The following is a 21,357-nucleotide window of genomic DNA, read 5'->3' on the forward strand; positions in this document are numbered from 1 at the left end:
TAAGATGTTGTTAATTTCCAACACTCCATACTTACTTGTGTGACATGATGTATCAGGCTCATTAGGGCTGCTGCTTCCTGATACTGTCATTCTATGTATGTTTTAATTATCTCTAATTGATTTCTGTCGCTACCTTTTCTCATCTTCTCACTGCAGTGCTGGCATTATGATAGTGGTCACTAAGTGCTGATCGTATTAGGGCCAGCTTCCGTGCATACATGTCTTCTACAAAAAATAATAATCTATAGCAAAAGTATGATTAAATGTCTGATGGAATTTACAACAATTAACTGTCAAAAAAACTGATATGCTGCAGCAATTTTTGAAATAGGTCAATTGCCTTAAAACTGCATAAAAATTTGAACCGTTGAAAGTACAAAAGAGTATGCCTGAGTATAAATCATTGTTGTAGGAGTTTACAAATTTAATATCTATCCACTTTACCATTCTCCTCATACGGCGGAGGTCTAGCATGGTTTCATATCATTTAAAACTCTACAATATTGGTTTGATTGAATCTGCATATTGTTGCCTGCATTCTATTTAAGAGCAAGTTTGAAGATTTTCTTAACTAAAACAACTGTCAGGTTACAAACTGTTTTTTTATTCTCACAGAAATCCACAGTGTGTTTGAGATATAATGCCAACTGTCACATTGTAAAGTGATTTCATTTCGTGCAGCTAAATAGTGCATGCATTTATAATAGTATGAAAACTAGAATTTTTTGTCCATATCTTGATATGACGTGGAAGCTAAAGTTTTTTTAATTACAAAATAAAGTGGGGTTGACAGAAGAAGTGGCTTTGGACTGCATATCTTCTCCACAGTAGGTTTCATTATCATACAATTCATTTGGATCAAGATGGGGTGACGGCTGGATGTCATGAATATTTTCTCATTTGATTGGATTAAAATTTGCATATAACTGCCATGTCAACCTGTCAAAAGAGCGATGGTTTTGACAATAGTGTGTGTGTTTCTTGATTTTAATGACAGCAGAGGTGACTACTTTTGACTTTTTTATGTTACTCTCATCATCTGTACAGCAATAAAAATTTCATATGAAACATTTGGTAATGTAATTAGGTTAACACCACTAGGAGATTCAGGGCAAAATCAAGATAAGATATTTAAGGTATTATTTTATCATATTTGTAAGTGTTGCTTTGTAACGGTATCTTTGGAAATGTTGTACAAATTGCTGTCCTAACTGCGAGCCATGCTTTAGCACAATCCTGTCTGGACTTGTAGTTGTATGTATTCAATATCCAATCAAATTTTGGTGCATGAGTTAGTTCAATTGACAGTTGATGAACTTCTTATTTGCCTTGATAACTGTTGTCCAGTTGACTACTGCCTTGGGACTGTAGCCCAGTTAAGTTCTGCCTTGTGACTGTTGTCCAGTTGACTTCTGCCTTAGTACTGTTGTCCAGTTGACTACTGCCTTGGGACTGTAGCCCAGTTAAGTTCTGCCTTGTGACTGTTGTCCAGTTGACTTCTGCCTTGTGACTGTTGTCCAGTTGACTTCTGCCTTAGTACTGTTGTCCAGTTGACTGTTGTCATGGGATTGTTGCCCAGTTGACTTCTGCCTTGGGACTGTTTTCTAGTTGACTTCTGCCTTAGTACTGTTGTCCAGTTGACTTCTGCCTTGTGACTGTTGTCCAGTTGACTACTGCCTTGGAACTGTAGACCAGTTAAGTTCTACCTTGTGACTGTTGTCCAGTTGACTACTGCCTTGGGACTGTAGCCCAGTTAAGTTCTGCCTTGTGACTGTTGTCCAGTTGACTTCTGCATTAGTACTGTTGTCCAGTTGACTTCTGCCTTAGTACTGTTGTCCAGTTGACTACTGCCTTGGGACTGTAGCCAAGTTAAGTTCTGCCTTGTGACTGTTGTCCAGTTGACTTCTGCCTTGTGACTGTTGTCCAGCTGACTTCTGCCTTGTGACTGTTGCCCAGTTAAGTTCTGCCTTGTGACTGTAGCCCAGTTAAGTTCTGCCTTGTGACTGTTGTCCAGTTGACTTCTGCCTTTGGACTGTTGCCCAGTTGACTTCTGCCTTGGGACTGTAGCCCAGTTAAGTTCTGCCTTGTGACTGTTGTCCAGTTGACTTCTGCCTTAGTACTGTTGTCCAGTTGACTTCTGCCTTAGTGCTGTTGTCCAGTTGACTTCTGCCTTGGGACTGTAGCTCAGTTGACTTCTGCCTTGGGACTGTAGCCCAGTTAAGTTCTGCCTTGTGACTGTTGTCCAGTTGACTTCTGCCTTAGTACTGTTGTCCAGTTGACTTCTGCCTTAGTGCTGTTGTCCAGTTGACTTCTGCCTTGGGACTGTAGCTCAGTTGACTTCTGCCTTGTGACTGTTGCCCAGTTGACTTCTGCCTTGTGACTGTTGCCCAGTTGACGTCTACCTTGGGACTGTTGTCCAGTTGACTTCTGCCTTGGTACTGTTGTCCAGTTGACGTCTACCTTGGGATTGTTGTCTAGTTGACGTCTACCTTGGGACTATTGCCCAAGTGACTTCTGCCTTTTGACTGTAGTCCAGTTGACTTCTCCCTTGTGACTGTTGCCCAGTTGAAGTTTACCTTGGGACTGTTGCCCAGTTGACGTCTACCTTGGGACTGTTGTCCAGTTGACTTCTGCCTTGGGACTGTGGTCCAGTTGACGTCTACCTTGGGATTGTTGTCTAGTTGACGTCTACCTTGGGACAGTTGCCCAGTTGACTTCTGCCTTGGGACTGTAGCCCAGTTAAGTTCTGCCTTGTGACTGTTGTCCAGTTGACTTCTGCCTTAGTACAGTTGTCCAGTTGACTTCTGCCTTAGTGCTGTTGTCCAGTTGACTTCTGCCTTAGTACTGTTGTGCAGTTGACTACTGCCTTGGGACTGTAGCTCAGTTGACTTCTGCCTTAGTACTGTTGTCCAGTTGACTACTATCTTGTGACTGTTGCCCAGTTGACGTCTACCTTGGGACTGTTGTCCAGTTGACGTCTACCTTGGGACTGTTGTCCACTTGACGTCTACCTTGGGACTGTTGTCCAGTTGACGTCTACCTTGTGACTGTTGCCCAGTTGACGTCTACCTTGGGACTGTTGCCGAGTTGACTTCTGCCTTGTGACTGTTGCCCAGTTGACGTCTACCTTGTGACTGTTGCCGAGTTGACTTCTGCCTTGGGACTGTTGCCCAGTTGACTACTGCCTTGTGACTGTTGTCCAGTTGACTTCTGCCTTAGTGCTGTTGTCCAGTTGACTTCTGCCTTAGTACTGTTGTCCAGTTGACTACTGCCTTGGGACTGTAGCTCAGTTGACTTCTGCCTTGTGACTGTTGCCCAGTTGACGTCTACCTTGGGACTGTTGCCCAAGTTCTGCCTTGTGACTGTTGCCCAGTTGACTTCTGCCTTGTGACTGTTGCCCAGTTGACGTCTACCTTGGGACTGTTGTCCAGTTGACGTCTACCTTGTGACTGTTGCCCAGTTGACTTCTGCCTTGTGACTGTTGCCCAGTTGACGTCTACCTTGAGACTGTTGTCCAGTTGACTTCTGCCTTGTGACTGTTGTCCAGTTGACGTCTACCTTGGGACTGTTGCCTGGTTGACGTCTACCTTGGGACTGTTGTCCAGTTGACTTCTGCCTTGGGACTGTAGCCCAGTTGACATCTACCTTGGGACTGTTGTCCAGTTGACATCTACCATGGGACTGTTGTCCAGTTGACTACTGCCTTGGGACTGTAGCTCAGTTGACTTCTGCCTTGTGACTGTTGCCCAGTTGACTTCTGCCTTAGTACTGTTGCCCAGTTAAGTTCTGCCTTGTGACTGTTGCCCAGTTGACTTCTGCCTTGTGACTGTTGCCCAGTTGACGTCTACCTTGGGACTGTTGTCCAGTTGACGTCTACCTTGTGACTGTTGCCCAGTTGACTTCTGCCTTGTGACTGTTGCCCAGTTGACGTCTACCATTTGGACTGTTGTCCAGTTGACTTCTGCCTTGTGACTGTTGTCTAGTTGACGTCTACCTTGGGACTGTTGCCTGGTTGACGTCTACCTTGGGACTGTTGTCCAGTTGACTTCTGCCTTGGGACTGTAGCCCAGTTGATATCTACCTTGGGACTGTTGTCCAGTTGACTTCTGCCTTGGGACTGTTGCCCAGTTGACATCTGCCTTTGGATTGTTGTCCAGTTGACGTCTACCTTGGGACTGTTGTCCAGTTGACTTCTGCCTTGTGACTGTTGTCCAGTTGACGTCTACCTTGGGACTGTTGTCCAGTTGACTTCTGCCTTGTGACTGTTATCCAGTTGAAGTCTACCTTGGGACTGTTGCCCAGTTGACGTATACCTTGGGAGTGTTGTCCAGTTGACGTCAAACTTGGGACTGTTGTCCAGTTGACTTCTGCCTTGGGACTGTTGTCCAGCTGACGGCTACCTTGGGATTGTTGTCTAGTTGACGTCTACCTTGGGACTATTGCCCAAGTGACTTCTGCCTTTTGACTGTAGTCCAGTTGACTTCTCCCTTGTGACTGTTGCCCAGTTGAAGTCTACCTTGTGACTGTTGCCCAGTTGAAGTCTACCTTGGGACTGTTGCCCAGTTGACGTCTACCTTGGGACTGTTGTCCAGTTGACTTCTGCCTTGGGACTGTTGTCCAGTTGACGTCTACCTTGGGATTGTTGTCTAGTTTACGTCTACCTTGGGACTGTTGCCCAAGTGACTTCTGCCTTTTGACTGTAGTCCAGTGGATGTCTACCTTGTGACTGTAACCCAGTTGACGTTTACCTTGGGACTGTTGTCCAGTTGACTTCTGCCTTGGGAGTGTTTTCCAATTGACTACTGCCTTGGGAATGTTGTCCAGTTGACTTCTGCCTTGGGACTGTTGTCTAGTTGACTTCTGCCTTGTGACTGTTGTCCAGTTGACTTCTGCCTTAGTACTGTTGCTCAGTTGACTTCTGCCTTGGGACTGTTGTCCAGTTGACTTCTGCCTTAGTACTGTTGCCCAGTTGACGTCTACCTTGGGACTGTTGTCCAGTTGACTTCTGCCTTAGTTATTGTTACCATGTTAATGTTTTTGTAACTGAATGTCACCTTGCTAATTCTCCTCAAATTGACTATTGTCTTAGTTGCTACTGGAAATTCATGCTTTGGAAGTTCTTACACATGTTTATGTTGTACGATTCTTTTGAACATTTATTTTGTTGATGCTATAGGTGTCAGATTGCGCCGTTATTCACTTCCTTAAGTCTATGTCTAAATGGGAGGGCATATGGCACATTAGCTGGCCAGTCAGCTATGCAGTGATATTGTGTATGCAGCTAAACAGTTTTTGTCCAATGGTCATCTAGGGAGGGTTTGGCTGCCAATGGTTTCCATCAGCCGTGGAAACATAAGAAACTTGAAATGGATCCTAAACACCTGCAACATCTGATTTCATTAATATATCCATTTGTATAAGATAGAGAAATTAATTTAGTATAGAGTTGTATGGTGTGGAGGGTGCTGTGTACTAATTGTGTGAGCCACGACCATTGATCGCTACTTTCTCTGGTCTCTAGATCCTGTCTCCGGAGAATTATGCACATAAACGCATGGACATGCACATCCAGAAACTTTTATTTGGAGGAATTAGGAGATCACCATTCTGATGATATCAAAGTATGCTCTGTTATAAAGTCCCAAGAGATGTCAAATTTGTTGCCCAATTTCTTTACTAGAGACAGCAATATTTACGACTGCATTATGGTTGATAATGTAAATTGCACCCGTCATTTTCCTTTTATAGTATTTTTTTGTTAATTTGGGGTAAAAAGAGATAATTTATTGAATGATGGGTTGTAACAAGTTGGCCCTAATATCAGATAAAGCGCATGTGGATATTGAAGACTGACTTGTCATGACTCACAAGTTGTTAAGAGGAAGGGGGATGTATTTCTAGAGAAAAATGACAACATGAATTTTTTATTGATCTTTGAAATATTTCCAATATTCCTAGTTACTTAATGGACATTATTCATTCAGGAACAGTGACACTTGGATCTGACCTAGAAATTAGGTAATCACCAGCTCTATGTCGTTAGGCCAAAATATTCCTGAAAATGTTATCTATCTTAATTCCTTTGTATGGAAATCTTTACTTTAGTAATCAAATTATTATCTCTATGAAATAGTGTTACCTTCAAATTTCAAGAACTTTCTAAGTTCATTCAGATTTTATTGATAGATTAGCCCAGTTGTACTATGTACATATGTATAACTCAATATATTGTCCTTTGGTAACTTGAGCTGTTATAAGGATATTAGATAATATGAAACAAAACTTAAACTTACCCTTGTGAACTACAGGATGGAAAACTGAATGAAATAGCTATAGGATAACAGAGATTATATATTTGTTGCCGGAAAAAGGCCTTTACTGACCATAGTTTGGCCAATGTTTATGACCTTAGGTTTGATACTGTTGTGTTCTGGCGTATTGAGAACTAAATGACCTTAGATGACCTTGTTAGGGTTTCCATTGATCATCTGGATGTTAATTAGGGCTTGTAATTTATTGATTTTGTCAGTCTTTGATTAATTAACAGACTCGTCAGGGTTAAACAAAGAAATTTACTTCGACTTCTTCACGGACAATCAACACTTCCTCACCAACCAGTCATCATAACGCTTATTGATTGAAGACTTTTTTTTATGCACTAGGACAAAAATGTTCATATATATCTGGAAATTCTCTGGAATTCCCAGGACGATTAGTAATTATCCTGTATGATGTAATTAATGATACACTCTGTGACAGGGAAAACTTACAAACAAATGTCAAAACTGCTTCTTGTAAAACAAATATGGGGGAATCAAATCCAGATCTTATTGGTGAAAGCAAGTTGGTTTCCTTAGTACCACAGCTCTACCCAGAATACAAACTCTAATGTTGCCAGTCACCAGCTACTTCAATGGATACATCACATTCAGGTCACATGGCAAAGACCATTACCAATGATATAACATGATATGTCTTTGTGACAATCTTATTGTTTTATAACATAGCTTTTATTAGGTCATCTGACCCAAAGGGTCAGGATGACCTATAGTCATCATGCACCGTCCGTCGTCGTGCGCCGTGCGCCGTGCGTAAACTTTTCATTCAAACAACTTCTTCTCAATAACCGTAAGGCCCAAAGTACTCATATTTGGCCTGTAGCATACTGGGATGAAGGGCTATCAAAGTTGTGAAAATAAATGACCTTGACCTACTTTCAAGGTCACAGGGGTCAAATAGGCTAAAATCTTTGAACGACTTCTTCTAACTAACCAAAAGGTCCAGGGTACTCATATTTGGCCTGTAGCATGCTGGGATGAAGGGCTACAAAAGTTGTGAAACTTAATGACCTTGATGTATTGTCAAGGTCACCGGGGGTCAAATTGGCTAAAAACTTTGAACGACTTCTTCTAACTAACCGAAAGATCCAGGGTACTCATATTTGGCCTGTAGCATGCTGGGATGAAGGGCTACCAAAGTTGTGAAAATAAATGACCTTGACCTACTTTGAAGGTCACAGGGGTCAAATAGACTAAAATATTTGAACGACTTCTTCTAACTAACCAAAAGGTCCAGGGTACTCATATTTAGCCTGTAGCATGCTGGGATGAAGGGCTACCAAAGGTGTAAAAATTAATGACCTTGACGTTCTTTCAAGGTCACAGGGGTCAAATAGGCTAAATTCTTTGAATGATTTTTGTTAACTAACCCAAAAGTCCAGGATACTCATATTTTGCTGGTGGCATGCTGGGATGAAGGTTTACCATAGTTATAAAAATGAATTACCTTGACCTTCTTTCAAGGTCACAGGGGTCAATTAAGCTAAAATCTTTTAACTACACCTTTTAATTAGCTGAAAGGCCCAAGGTATTCATATTTAGTCAGTAGCATGCTGAGATAAAGGGCTATCAAAGTTGTGGAAATGAATGACCTTGACCTACTTTCAAGGTCATGAGAGTCAAATATTCCAAAATCTTGAATTTTGAACTTCTTCTCAAGTTCTACCAGTGTTATTAAGCTGAAACCTGCATGAAATGATCCTGACATGGTCCCGACCAAGTGTTGTTATATTTTATGTCGATCCAAAATCCAAGATGGCTGCCACAGATCATCCAAGATGGCTGCCACAGATGCCATCTTAAAAACACATTTTGAACTTCTTCTCAAGTTCTACCAGTGCAATTTAACTGAAACTTGAAACATGAAATGCGGCTGATATGATCTTGTCAAAGTATTGTTATATCTCTGGTTGATCCCAGATTGAAGATGGCTACCATGACACCATATCTAATTATTTTCCTATACAGCTATTGCCAAGATAGTCAGATGACCGTTAAGGCCCTTGGGCCTCTTGTATAATAGAAACTGTACCAAACTTTGGAATCACACTTTAAGATTGTGAATCAGATTTTGCTGTTGTTTGGCTGTATAGTTTACATGTACTATGCTTATTTTTGTTAGTATTAATTGCTTGTGTTTCACCAGTATTTTGCTAATATGACTGATAATGGTGATAATCTTGAGGGAGTGCAGATGATATTTTACAAATAAAGCCTTCTCAAGCAATAAACTGTGTTTGCAATAAAAGACTTCCTTTAGATGCCTTCTATGTGTTGATTTACCTTGATGCTAATGTAAAGTTTCCTGGAAGGGTAATTGCTATCAGAAACAACCCGTTTTGATAGACCAAGGACATGAGACTATTTGGAAATATCAAGGACTTGAAACTAGATTTTTTTTGTCTAGAGAGGTCAGGAATTATAGTATGAAAAGTTCATTGACTTATTACCAAATACTTCCTAAGAATCTATTCCTGAAAATGGGACTCCAAAAATGAACTTGTCTTGAGTGACTACCTTTAGTGATAATTTGTCCCTGGAAGCAAATCTTTCCAAAAGATCAACATAAGGGGCAGAGATGAGGTCTCCAGAACCAAGAGGTTGTTAAGGTTTCTCCTAAAAGTCAAACCATTATCACAGTTTGAAGAAATGGAAAACATATGCAGACCTTTCTAAGAAGAATGCATTTGATGAATGACAGTTTGTCCTAACAACAAAGATCACTATGGAAACCTAGAAGTGAAAAAGATCCTTTAGGAATTTAACAACCAAATTTAACTACGTAAATGTCTACAGAGCCAAATGGTTACAGATAGAGCAGGTGATATGTGATCATGCAGTCACTACTTGACCACTTGGAAAACATTCGCGGATCCCTAGAAGGATGAAGACCTGTATTTGGAGACCACCTGTAATGAACAACCACTTGTAGAGACGGTCAAATGTTCACTATGTTATCACTAGGAGGGGAGACCACCTTCATCATAAGCAGTCACTTCAAACTCCATGTATGTTACTGAAAAGATTAGAAGATAAATGAAGATCTCCATTGAGAGAGCACCTGTGATAAAGGAGTGCCTTGTCACATGTCCGTTTTAGGAATCAGCAGTTAAAGAGTAATGTCCCTAGACAGATTTGAAATGGCTACAAGTCAGTAACAGTATGATTGTGCTGGTCAGTTTTGAGTTCTACCCCTAGAAGGATCAATGGCCTTTCGTCAGTCCAGTGGATGGTTGTCAGAGCTGTGAGGTTAGGGACAGACAAAGATGGCGGTTTAGCTTCTCAACATGTGTCGTAATTACAATTGGGTAGAGTTATTGATAGTGTTGGAACGTCTTCTCGCTGGTCTGACACCCACTTTAATTAGGTTCATCCTGTCTAGGCAATTTTTACAGAATATAATTATTTCAGGTAGTCAGGGGAGGGAGGGGGGAACTAGGTGTGAGACGAGATTGTAGAATAGATTATTTTGTCTGTCAACAACAGTGCTGTTAGGACCAAGTTTGTATCTAGAGAGGATAACTGTAATTAACTTAGGTGAAAAGAGGCAAAAACATACCTCAGTATGTATACACTGAAATAAAGCGGGTGTTGTGTGTGAATGTATCCCATAATATAAGCTAGCTGCCACTGAGAGCAGTTATCTAATGATGAGGGGTGCATGTGCCGTGTTAATTAAAATGCTAATGAAGTTGAGATATGTGTAGACTTGGGCTGGCAACACTGCATGCCAATTGTTTTTTCATAGGCACCTTTCCCGAGAACAGATCAACTGAAGATTTTTCCTTTTTGTGTTTTAGTGGATAGTAGCAATCAATGTATCATAATCGTTGTTTATCTTTCCTCTTAGTGTTGCAATGGAAAATCAGAAACCAGAAGGATGACAGGGTCACACTTTGCTGACCTAAACCAGCCTTTGTTTTCATTTTCATTCAAGAGAGAAAAAGCCATTTTGTTGCATTGAAAGTTGTACAGTTTTTCACAATGTTGTTTAATTAATGAACATTTCAGTATGTGTGAAAATAAACAGCAAGTCAGCCATATTATTAGATTACTGATGTTACAACATTCAAAGCTTTAAATGAAGTTGGAGTTACTTTAAAGTCACAATATACACAACTGTAGCCGCAAAAACAAGTTAAAATCGACACTAGATATTGACACCATATTTGTACATGTAATTAAAAAGTTAATTATGTCAAGAATTTTATAATGATTTCTTACTCGTATTGGTACATTGTACTACAGTTGTTGAAAGTCATGTTTCTAAACATGCCTTCATAATCTTGCGGCCATTGAATTTTAATACTTGTTGCTGAACAGTCATGTCCATGACCCGAACATGTCTGTTCTAGACTATGGTGTTTTGGGCAATGTCGTCATAATGTTTAGTAGCATTGGCTTTCTTAAAATTGCAGGGACCAATGTAAGCTTTTTTGCAATTTATTTGAATTACTATCAATATGATAGTAAAGTCTGTCAATTTTTACTTTAATTGAATTTCATTTTTGCATATGATTTACAACAGGATTTTTTTTGTTTTTTTGTTTAATCATAAAAAAAATGGGCAGACATAAGGACTTTAAAGAGGATTGCTGAAATAGCAAAAGTTACTTTCAAAAGTTACAGTTCAGATTTGCCTGTATCCTAGAGCAGATTTGTGTTCTGTCCCTTTGTGTTGTTCACACTTTTTAACATGTCCTGGCTGTAGTTCAGACATTTCGTCCTTTTGTCTATTTCAGACATTGGTGATGTTCTTTTCTCTAGTTCTGGCTTTTGTTCTGTGCTTTTGTCTAGTGTCCATAGCAACGGAGCATTGTTATTAGTTTCCAATATAGTGATATATAATATCCACTATAATTTCCATTTCATTCACACACACAAACATCGCTAATTGTCTCCCCTGTCCGACTGTTAATTAGTCTTATCATTAAGGATCATGTAATTGTATAATATGCATGCTATTTATACTGTACAGATGATCAATATATATATATACAATTGTGACAGACAACATTAAAACCTACACCTAGCCATCAGTGACAATCACCATGTATTTTGCCTGATTTCAGAAGTACCTCACTGAGTATTAATGAATGCTGCTAATTAGCTTTGAGAGCACTTGCGGCTGGCACTAAGTGTCTTCATTAATATATATATATAACACCACCCGCTCCGTTATGCTAGCATTATGCTGTGTCTATGATGTATATCATTCCCCAGTTCTCTTAGACTTGATGACAAATACACACATAGATACAGATATACTCAGAAGAACGTTGCTTCATGCAGGTGAAAGAATTGCATTAATGATCCACTGCTGTAGTCCACAGGAAAGTGTACCTTACTGATGTTCAAATCAGTGGTTTGTAGTATAAACATGGTGATATCAAAGTATTCAGTCCAAAGGCAGTTTGTATTGGAGCGGTTTGTGAGGACAAATCCACCTTACAATGATAGTGTTGAAATCATACAATTTAAGATATTCTAAAAATGGTTTCATTTCATGAGAGTAATTAAAATAACAATGATGCTGATGGCAACATTTCTTAATTACAATTGGTGTTACGAGGATGAATTACAATTGGTGTTATGAGGATGAAGTGTATTTGACATATAGACAATTAATTTAGAGAAATGGTATTAAAGCATCAATTGTATACTAGTAAGGTTGTTCTATTATAAGCAAATGGTTTGTGAGAATTATTTTAAAAGCAGTTCATGGAGTCTATAGCCATGAAATTGATAATGTTAAGAGAATTTCATGGCAAATATTGATAATGTTAAGAGATGCAATTTCTTTTATTGATTTAATAGTATATGTTAAGAGAATTTCTATAGTATATGTTTAAGAGAATTTCATTGGTCTGATGTTAAGAGCAGTGTTAAAATGATATGAGAGGATTTTGTTTCAAAGTTTGCATTAATTGTCAGCAGCAAGTTCCAGAAATTAGGAATGGTTTGTATATATTATATAGCCAGAATTAATTGTATTGCATGAGGAAACATGTAATGAGGTATCAATTAGCTATTCTGCCTATAATTAACAGTTTAGGTTCAAAGTATACAGCATAATTCATTAATTACATGTATATAAATAATAAATACAGTGATATAGGTTTACATTTTATTCCTGAAAATTGCAACTATCTTCATCATGTAACATGAAGGTTGTAGTACTGCATCTGTTGTAAAATAGAACTAAAGAAACTCATGTCATTCATTTGGTGAAGAACAATACAATTTAAAGTCAAAACCTTAAAAACAATGCAATTTCAATGAAGTCATATGATTAAGAAAAATAGAGTCTGAATTGAAGGGGTTAAAACAAATAAGCCATAGGGAAAGAGAATACTAGCCTCTAAAGTCATGGATAAAACAAAAAAAACAGAAAGTGATTCTGTGTTAAAATTTAGTTATACAAATATCTCCTGTTTTACAAAGAGGATCCCTTCTACATGGAGCTGACTAGTGAGCAATAAGAATTGAATGGTTTCCCCGCGACAGACACATTTAACTGTCAACAACCTGAAATAGCCTTTGCTTTTTATTCTTAGTGATGTCTTGTCTGGAATTCCTGTGAAATCCACAGTTTAATGAATGAATCTTATCATTTTTTGCCTCCTTTTAAAACTCTTGAACATCACTATGCCAAGACATGAGGTTTAAGGTGTGGATTGTAGAGGCGTAAAGACTTAAAACTGATGTTTGGCCCATACTGTAAAGACTAAAACTGATGTTTGGCTCATACTGTAAAGACTAAAACTGATGTTTGGCCCATACTGTAAAGACTAAAACTGATGTTTGGCTCATACTGTCCTCTCGTATGTCCTAGGCCATAACCTTCCTATTTCTTCCATAAAGATGCTCCACCCCGACAGAGGATAAACAATACCCAATATATGAACAATGACTGATGTATAACCATGTTTATATGTGTCTAATTAACACAAAAATTCCGGGATGCATTTAATAATTTTTAATATTTTTATCTTTTATTAAAATGAGAAGCTCAAACTTTTCAATGGTAGTAGTGATGTAAAGTGTAAGTAACTTTTGTAACTAAAGAAAAATACTAATCCATCCGCTCCTATTTTTGATAAAGAAAAAAATACCGTTTGTCAGCGATGGAGCATCTTCCATTACTAACGATGTCATTGCAGGTATAAATTTATTGAAAACTTGATATGTATGGTTACTTTAATGAATAGACCTTGGCTTCTGTATAATGTATGCATTGTAACATGGACATAATGGATAGTGTTTTACATGTTGGTCCATTATGATTGGTCACATCAGAATTAGGACATATTTGACAGTCCTGTGATTGATTACATGTTTAGTGCTGGTATTAATTCTACATTACTTACACCTTCTTCTCCCAGACATCGTAGCCAGTCCAGATGTTGTACCAAATTAGAAATTAAAAACACCATAAAACCATGTTTTCAGTTATTCAATAGTTAGCTGACATTTAAACAGTGAGCATATTTTTGTATGGCCAAATTTAGGCACAAGCTGCTGTTCAGAATTATATTTCTTCTTAACATTTTATTACGCTAATTAAGTCTTATAGTGATAGCAGCTCTAGGTATGAGTCAGGCCCCAATCTGCTGCACAGCTTATACGGAATACAGTATAATAGCTACAATGTCTTAAATCTGTTTTGAAGTACAAAAATAGTTGAAAGACAAGGAGAAATAAATGGGATTATGTCCATTCGGCCAACTGTTGCCAGGCGAGGAAAAAACCCTTTAGAAACATAACATTTTCATCTAGATGTGTTACAATGAGCTTAGTGTGTCTCATTAGACTTAACAATACCACACGGATACCGCCATGGCAAAGCATGCTGTCACTAATATAATCATTCTTTTACCTACAAGTAGTTTGGAGGGAAAACACAATTTGAGTTTGAAATAAATTTCATTAGAAAAAATACTGTAGGTTTTTATGGTTTTAATTAGTTCTTTTTAGGTCATCTGACCCGAAGGGTCAGGATGACCTATAGTCATCATGTTTCGTCCGCCGTCGTCCGCCGTCCGCTGTGCATAAACTTTTCACATTTTGAACTTCTTCTCAAGTTCTACTGGTGCGATTTGGCTAAAACTTGCATATAATGACCCTGACTTGGTCCCGACATAGTATTGTTATTTTTCGGGTCAATCTGAAATCCAAGAAGGCTGCCACAGCTGCCATCTTGAAAACACATTTTGAACGTCTTCTCAAGTTCTGCCAGTGCGATTTGGCTGAAACTTACATGTAATGATTCTGATATGGTCCCGACAAACTTGTTATTTTTCGAGTTGATCTGAAATCCAAGATGGCCCCCATCTTGAAAACACATTTTGAACTTCTTCTCAAGTTCTACTGGTGTGATTTGGCTGAAACTTGCACGAAATGATCCTGACATGGTCCCGACCAAGTGTTGTTATTTTTTTCAGGTCGATACAAAATCCAATGTGGCCGCCACAGCCGCCATCTTGAAAACATATTTTGAACTTCTTCTACAGTTCTACCATTGCGATTTTGCTCCAATATGCCTGAAATTATCCTGACATGTTCCCAACCAAGTGTTAATATTTTTTAAGGATGATCCGAAATCCAAGATGGCCTCCACAGCCACCATCTTGAGAAAACATTTTGAACTTTTACTACAGTTCTACCACTGCGTTTTGCCTGAAACTTGCTTGAAATTATCCTGATATGATCTTCACAAAGTGTTGATACATCTCTGGTTGATCCCAAATCAAACATGGCTACCATGACACCATATCTAATTAATTTCTTATATGACTATTGCCAAGGCAGTCAGATGACCGTTAAGGCCCTTGGGCCTCTTGTTAATTAAATGCATGCACATCTGTAATCAGAGCCAGTTTTTAAAAATGATTATAATATAAAGTTTGAATAATTGTATACTTTGAACCAGTGTAACAAAATTAGTTAAGATTACCAGAGAATTATCTTTAACAGCAATGTAGACATATATGACACTGATTGACTTTTCATTAGATGATGAAAATAAGGCACTACAATCTTTTTGCGGAAAGTTTGACCAATCAGATTACAGTAGGTGACACGATGATAATCTGACCTGGTCATGTAAAGAGGATGTAGATAGGGATACATGGATGATGAGGGACAGGACCACCTTGGTAGTCTCTCGTACAATCTCCTATGGCCCCAAGCAGATCTATTAGCCCCACACAATATCACCTAGCCTTGTAGTCTCTCCAAGCACCATACAGGCCAGCATTATCACCTAGCCTTGTAGTCTCACCCAGTCCTATACAGGCCTGCATTGTCACCTAGCCTTGTAGTCTCACCCAGCCCCATACAGGCCTGTATTGTCACCTAGCCTTGTAGTCTCACCCAGCCCTATACAGGTCTCACCCAGCCCCATACAGGCCTGCATTGTCACCTAGCCTTGTAGTCTCACCCATCCCTATACAGGTCTGCATTGTCACCTAGCCTTGAAGTCTCACCCAGCCCTATACAGGTCTGCATTGTCACCTAGCCTTGTAGTCTCACCCAGCCCCATACAAGTCTGCATTGTCACCTAGCCTTATAGTCTCACCCAGTCCTATACAGGTCTGCATTGTCACCAAGCCTTATAGTCTCACCCAGTCCTATACAGGCCTGCATTGTCACCTAGCCTTGTAGTCTCACCCAGTCCTATACATGTATGAACTGTCACCTAGCCTTGTAGTCTCACCCAGCTATATGCAGGGTCTGCATTGTCATCTAGCCTTGTAGTCTCAGCCAGTCCTATACATGTATGAATTGTCACCTAGCCTTATAGTCTCGCCCAGCTATATGCAGGGTCAGCATTGTCACCTAGCCTTGTAGTCTCACCCAGCCCCATACAGGCCTGCATTGTCACCTAGCCTTGTAGTCTCACCCATCCCTATACAGGTCTGCATTGTCACCTAGCCTTGAAGTCTCACCCAGCCCTATACAGGTCTGCATTGTCACCTAGCCTTGTAGTCTCACCCAGCCCCATACAAGTCTGCATTGTCTACACGTAGCCTGGTAGTCTCACCCAGTCCTATACAGGTCTGCATTGTCACCTAGCCTTGTAGTCTCACCCAGTCCTATACAGGCTGCATTGCAGCCTTAGGGTCTGCATTGTCATCTAGCCAGTCAGGTCTGCATTGTCATCTAGCCTTGTAGTCTCAGCCAAGTCCTATACATGTATGAATTGTCACCTAGCCTTATGGTCTCGCCCAGCTATATGCAGGGTCAGCATTGTCACCTAGCCTTGTAGTCTCACCCAGTCCTATACATAGGTATGAATTGTCACCTAGCCTTGTAGTCTCACCCAGTCCTATACATGTATGAATTGTCACCTAGCCTTGTAGTCTCACCCAGCCCTATACAGGTCTGCATTGTCACCTAGCCTTGTAGTCTCACCCAGCTATATGCAGGGCCTGCATTGTCACTTAGCCTTGTAGTCTCACCCAGTCCTTTACATGTATGATTGTCACCTCAGCCTTGTAGTCTCACCCAGCCCTATACAGGTCTGCATTGTCACCTAGCCTTGTAGTCTCATCCAGCCCTATACAGGCCTGAATTGTCACCTAGCCTTGTAGTCTCACCCAGTCCTATACATGTATGCAATGTCACCAAGCCTTATAGTCTCACCCAGTCCTATACAGGTCTGCATTGTCACTTAGCCTTGTAGTCTCACCCAGTCCTATACAGGCCTGCATTGTCACCTAGCCTTGTGGTCTCACCCAGTCCTATACAGGTCTGCATTGTCACTGAGCCTTGAAGTCTCACCCAGTCCATATACAGGTCTGCATTGTCACTAAGCCTTGTAGTCTCACCCAGTCCTATGAAGGTCTGCATTGTCACCTAGCCTTGTAGACTCACCCAGCCCTATACAGATCTGCATTGTCACTAAGCCTTGTAGTCTCACCCAGCTATATGCAGTGCCTGCAATGTCATCTAGCCTTGTAGTCTCACCCAGTCCTATACAGGTCTGCATTGTCACCTAGCCTTGTAGTCTCACCCAGCCCTATACAGGCCTGCATTGTCACCTAGCCTTGTAGTCTCACCCAGTCCTATACATGTATGCATTGTCACCATGCCTTATAGTCTCACCCAGCTATATGCAGGGCCTGCATTGTCACCAAGCCTTGTAGTCTCACCCAGTCCTATACAGGTCTGCATTGTCACTTAGCCTTGTAGTCTCACCCAGTCCTATACAGGTCTGCATTGTCACTTAGCCTTGTAGTCTCACCCAGCCCTATACAGGCCTGCATTGTCACCTAGCCTTGTAGTCTCACCCAGTCCTATACATGTATGCATTGTCACCATCCATGCCTTATAGTCTCACCCAGCTATATCAGGCCTGCATTGTCACCAGCCTTGTAGTCTCACTCAGTCCTATACATGTATGCATTGTCACCTAAGCCTTGTAGTCTCACCCAGTCCTTTACAGGTCTGCATTGTCACTAGCCTTGTAGTCTCACCCAGTCCATACATGTGCATTGTCACCTAACCTTGTACTCTCACCCAGTCCTTTACAGGTCTGCATTGTCACTAAGCCTTGAAGTCTCACTCAGTCCTATACATGTATGAATTGTCACCTAGCCTTATAGTCTCACCCAGCTATATGCAGGGCCTGCATTGTCACCAAGCCTTGTAGTCTCACCCAGCCCTATACAGGTCTGCATTGTCACCTAGCCTTGTAGTCTCACCCAGCTATATGCAGGGCCTGCATTGTCACCTAGCCTTGTAGTCTCACCCAGTCCTATACAGGTCTGCATTGTCACCTAGCCTTGTAGTCTCACCCAGCCCTATACAGATCTGCATTGTCACCTAGTCTTGCAGTCTCACCCAGCTATATGCAGTGCCTTGTAGTCTCACCCAGTCCTATACATGTATGCATTGTCACCTAGTCTTGTAGTCTCACCCAGCCCTATACAGGTCTGCATTGTCACCTAGCCTAGTAGTCTCACCCAGCTATATGCAGGGCCTGCATTGTCACCTAGCCTTGTAGTCTCACCCAGCACCTATACCGGACTTTATTGTCACCTACCTAGCCTTTTAGCCTCACCCAGCCCCTATACCGGACTGCATTGTCACCTAGTCTTGTAGTCTCACCCAGTCCTATACAGGCCTGCATTGTCACCTAGCCTTGTTGTCTCACCCAGCCCCTATACCGGTCTGCATTGTCACCTAGCTCTATACATGGCTACATTGTCACCAAGAACCATACAGGCCTGCATTGATTGTCACCTAGATCCAAACAATTCCACGTAACCTGATAGTAGCACCTAGTTACATAACCCCATACAATCACACTTATTATGTTCAGACCCATACAAGCTGCTTATCCCATTTAGGCCCTTGTTCACCTTGTTAAATAGTGTCACCTAGCTGGCTCCATCTGTTATAGGCCTATATTGTCTTAGTTTGCTCTTAATAGGCCCTTACCTAGCCCATAAATGTTACCAAGCTCCATTCGTTGTGACCTAGTCCTATTCAATCTTACCCAGTCCCATTTGTCCTGCCTAACCCCCTCCAACCTACATCATCTGTGCCCTTTTTAAAGCCTGGTGTGTAGTAACCATGAGTTATGATACCTCACCCCAGATCCCCACCTCCAGTGGCCTGTTAGTTTGGGACCAGTACAGTAATAATGGTTCTTTTTATGACAGATGTGCATAGCTAAGGCCAATTTTGTGTCTTAGTATTAAAGAACAACCTGTAAGTTTTAGAACATAATTGGTTTATTTTTGCATCAGCAAATATGTGTAGGACCAAAAATGTGAAATATACATTCAGAAAACTTTTTTTAAAAGGAACATAACTAGTCTTGAGAATACAAGACTTGAATCTAAAAGATAAGGTTGTCCATTTGAGTTTGTTTCTGAGACAAGGTGTAAGTAACATTACATTGTCTATACCTGTCAAACAGGCAAATGATTCAGACTGTGATTACACCACAGTTATAAGCATCAGACTGACACAGTCCAATCAAATTAAGGGGAGATAACAATAGTTGTGAGGCACCTTCTGTAAAGATCCAGACTGGGGGCTAAAAGAATCCATTTTGATAATTAACATGCAGGTTGTGTTAGGACGGGTGTGGACTATATTTATATATATGTAGACTTGTCACTCAGGTACCTTATCAGATAGCATCTCCACAGGAGAATCAGCGACTTTTCTGAGGCTTGCCTGCCTATTCTGACACTATCATCAAATTGGTCTAAAGTCCAAGATGAGAAACAGATGGAAATGAAAAAAAAAATATATATAAAAAATCTTCCTGTCAGATCAGTAAAGATATGTAATCCTGAAAAAGTATCAACTATTGTAAGTAAAGTCCAGGCAAAATTGAATATTGATATCTTCTTAAAATTGTTAAAGAAAGTGTTTTTAGTCAATAAAAAAACTAAAGATTTGCTGTAAAAAGTGTATAGATTTGGATGTTAGCAGAAGCATTTGTAACATATTACAGGAACATAGTGTTTGCTAATGATGATTTGAGGAGATAGCCCCTGTGCCATTTTGGCCCCTTATCTCGATGCGTTGAGTGGCACATTGGGTAGCCCAGTGAAAACTCAGAGCTCAAGATAACTGGTGATGTATAGACTGCATTAAAAACACTAAACCACTGGGGATGCAAAACACAACTTATGAAAATCTCATCATTGTCCAACCGTGTCCAAAAACGTTGCAATAAATCGGAACCCATCTCGTTTCTGACATGAGCTCTTGGTGGTAGCCATGTGTTGTCCTTCTCCGGTGATAAATAGGTGAAATCTCCCATCTCTCAATGTTGTTCTTTCACCTCCAATTCACAGGTAAACTGGCCAAAAAATGCTGTTTTTACCTGTAGGTGATAAGAAGTGAGTGACAAGGTTGGACCCCAGTGGCAGGTTACCTGTATCACTGTTTCCATAGTAAATTAGCCCTTTCATCTTCACACAGTTGTTATTGAACAGAAAAATGGAAATCTATGCAAGACACTTTTTAATTTAGAAATGAAACTTTAGTTATAGGAATGTTTGCTTTTAAATTACTCGGTTGGCTTTTGACTATACATTTGGCCAGGTGAGTCTCTCAATCTAACTTTAGGGCCTATGCATAGAATTAAAACAGGATGATAAATAGATTTATTCATCAACCTGACACTGTTAGTTTCCATCCTCATTGAAAGACGTACATAAAACGGACAATTATAGAGCGGAAATCAAGATTGTCCATGACAGTGTAAACACTATGGGGGCACAGGTAAATATTAGGTACTCCACCGTGGCAAAATCTGGAGAACTACAGTTACCTCCCTTGTATCAGATTATTTCATCAATATTGGAACTCTTCTGTTAAATAAGGGGAGAAACATATATATAACCAGACACTTTAATGTGACTTATAATATTCATGATTATGTAAAACTTCATAAAAGAATAGAAGACTTGTTTTGGCTAAATTGTTTTTGTGGGATATTAAAATATTTCTTGGAAGTGGTCATTTGGTCTATGGTCAACATGGTCATTTTCCTTTCACATTGATGACCTTTCAGCTATATATTTTACATGTCTGTCTGTGTATCCTATGTAGCTATGAGAGATATAATTGTATGTATATCTGTGTCCTATCTTTTAACGAAAATTTGTTAGACAAGGGGAAAAAATATGCTTTGACTTTTCATGGGACAATTTTCGAGATCAAACAACATGAATGAAGAAAACTTTGTCTGACATAGGTATGATATTACAGTGTTTGTACATATCCACACCCATCTAGATTGGCTTATCAAGAGATTGTTTTGGGTGCACTGTAAGGTCCACTGGCAAGTCAGTGTCGGGCTGTAACAATCAAGGAATTGTGTCATAAACACTCCTAATTATATGTATATAGGTGTAATAAATATCTCAAAATGAAAGAATCAAATCTGGCCTAAAGTAGCGGGATTATGGAGCAGCACGTATAACCACTTTCAAGTCATCGCCAGTCCGTCTTTGTGACTGACTGATAAAGACTGGAAGTCACATCT

The 21,357-nt window shown here is 40.1% G+C and overlaps 1 protein-coding gene across 2 annotated transcripts in view; it reads left to right on the forward strand.

Annotated features, from left to right (window-relative positions):
• Positions 1-21,357, forward strand: part of LOC138316208 (zinc finger homeobox protein 4-like) — a 325,938-nt gene that overhangs the window by 66,722 nt on the left and 237,859 nt on the right. The window lies entirely within an intron of this gene.

Source organism: Argopecten irradians, chromosome 2, assembly GCF_041381155.1.
Source record: "Argopecten irradians isolate NY chromosome 2, Ai_NY, whole genome shotgun sequence".
Taxonomy (NCBI): domain Eukaryota; kingdom Metazoa; phylum Mollusca; class Bivalvia; order Pectinida; family Pectinidae; genus Argopecten; species Argopecten irradians.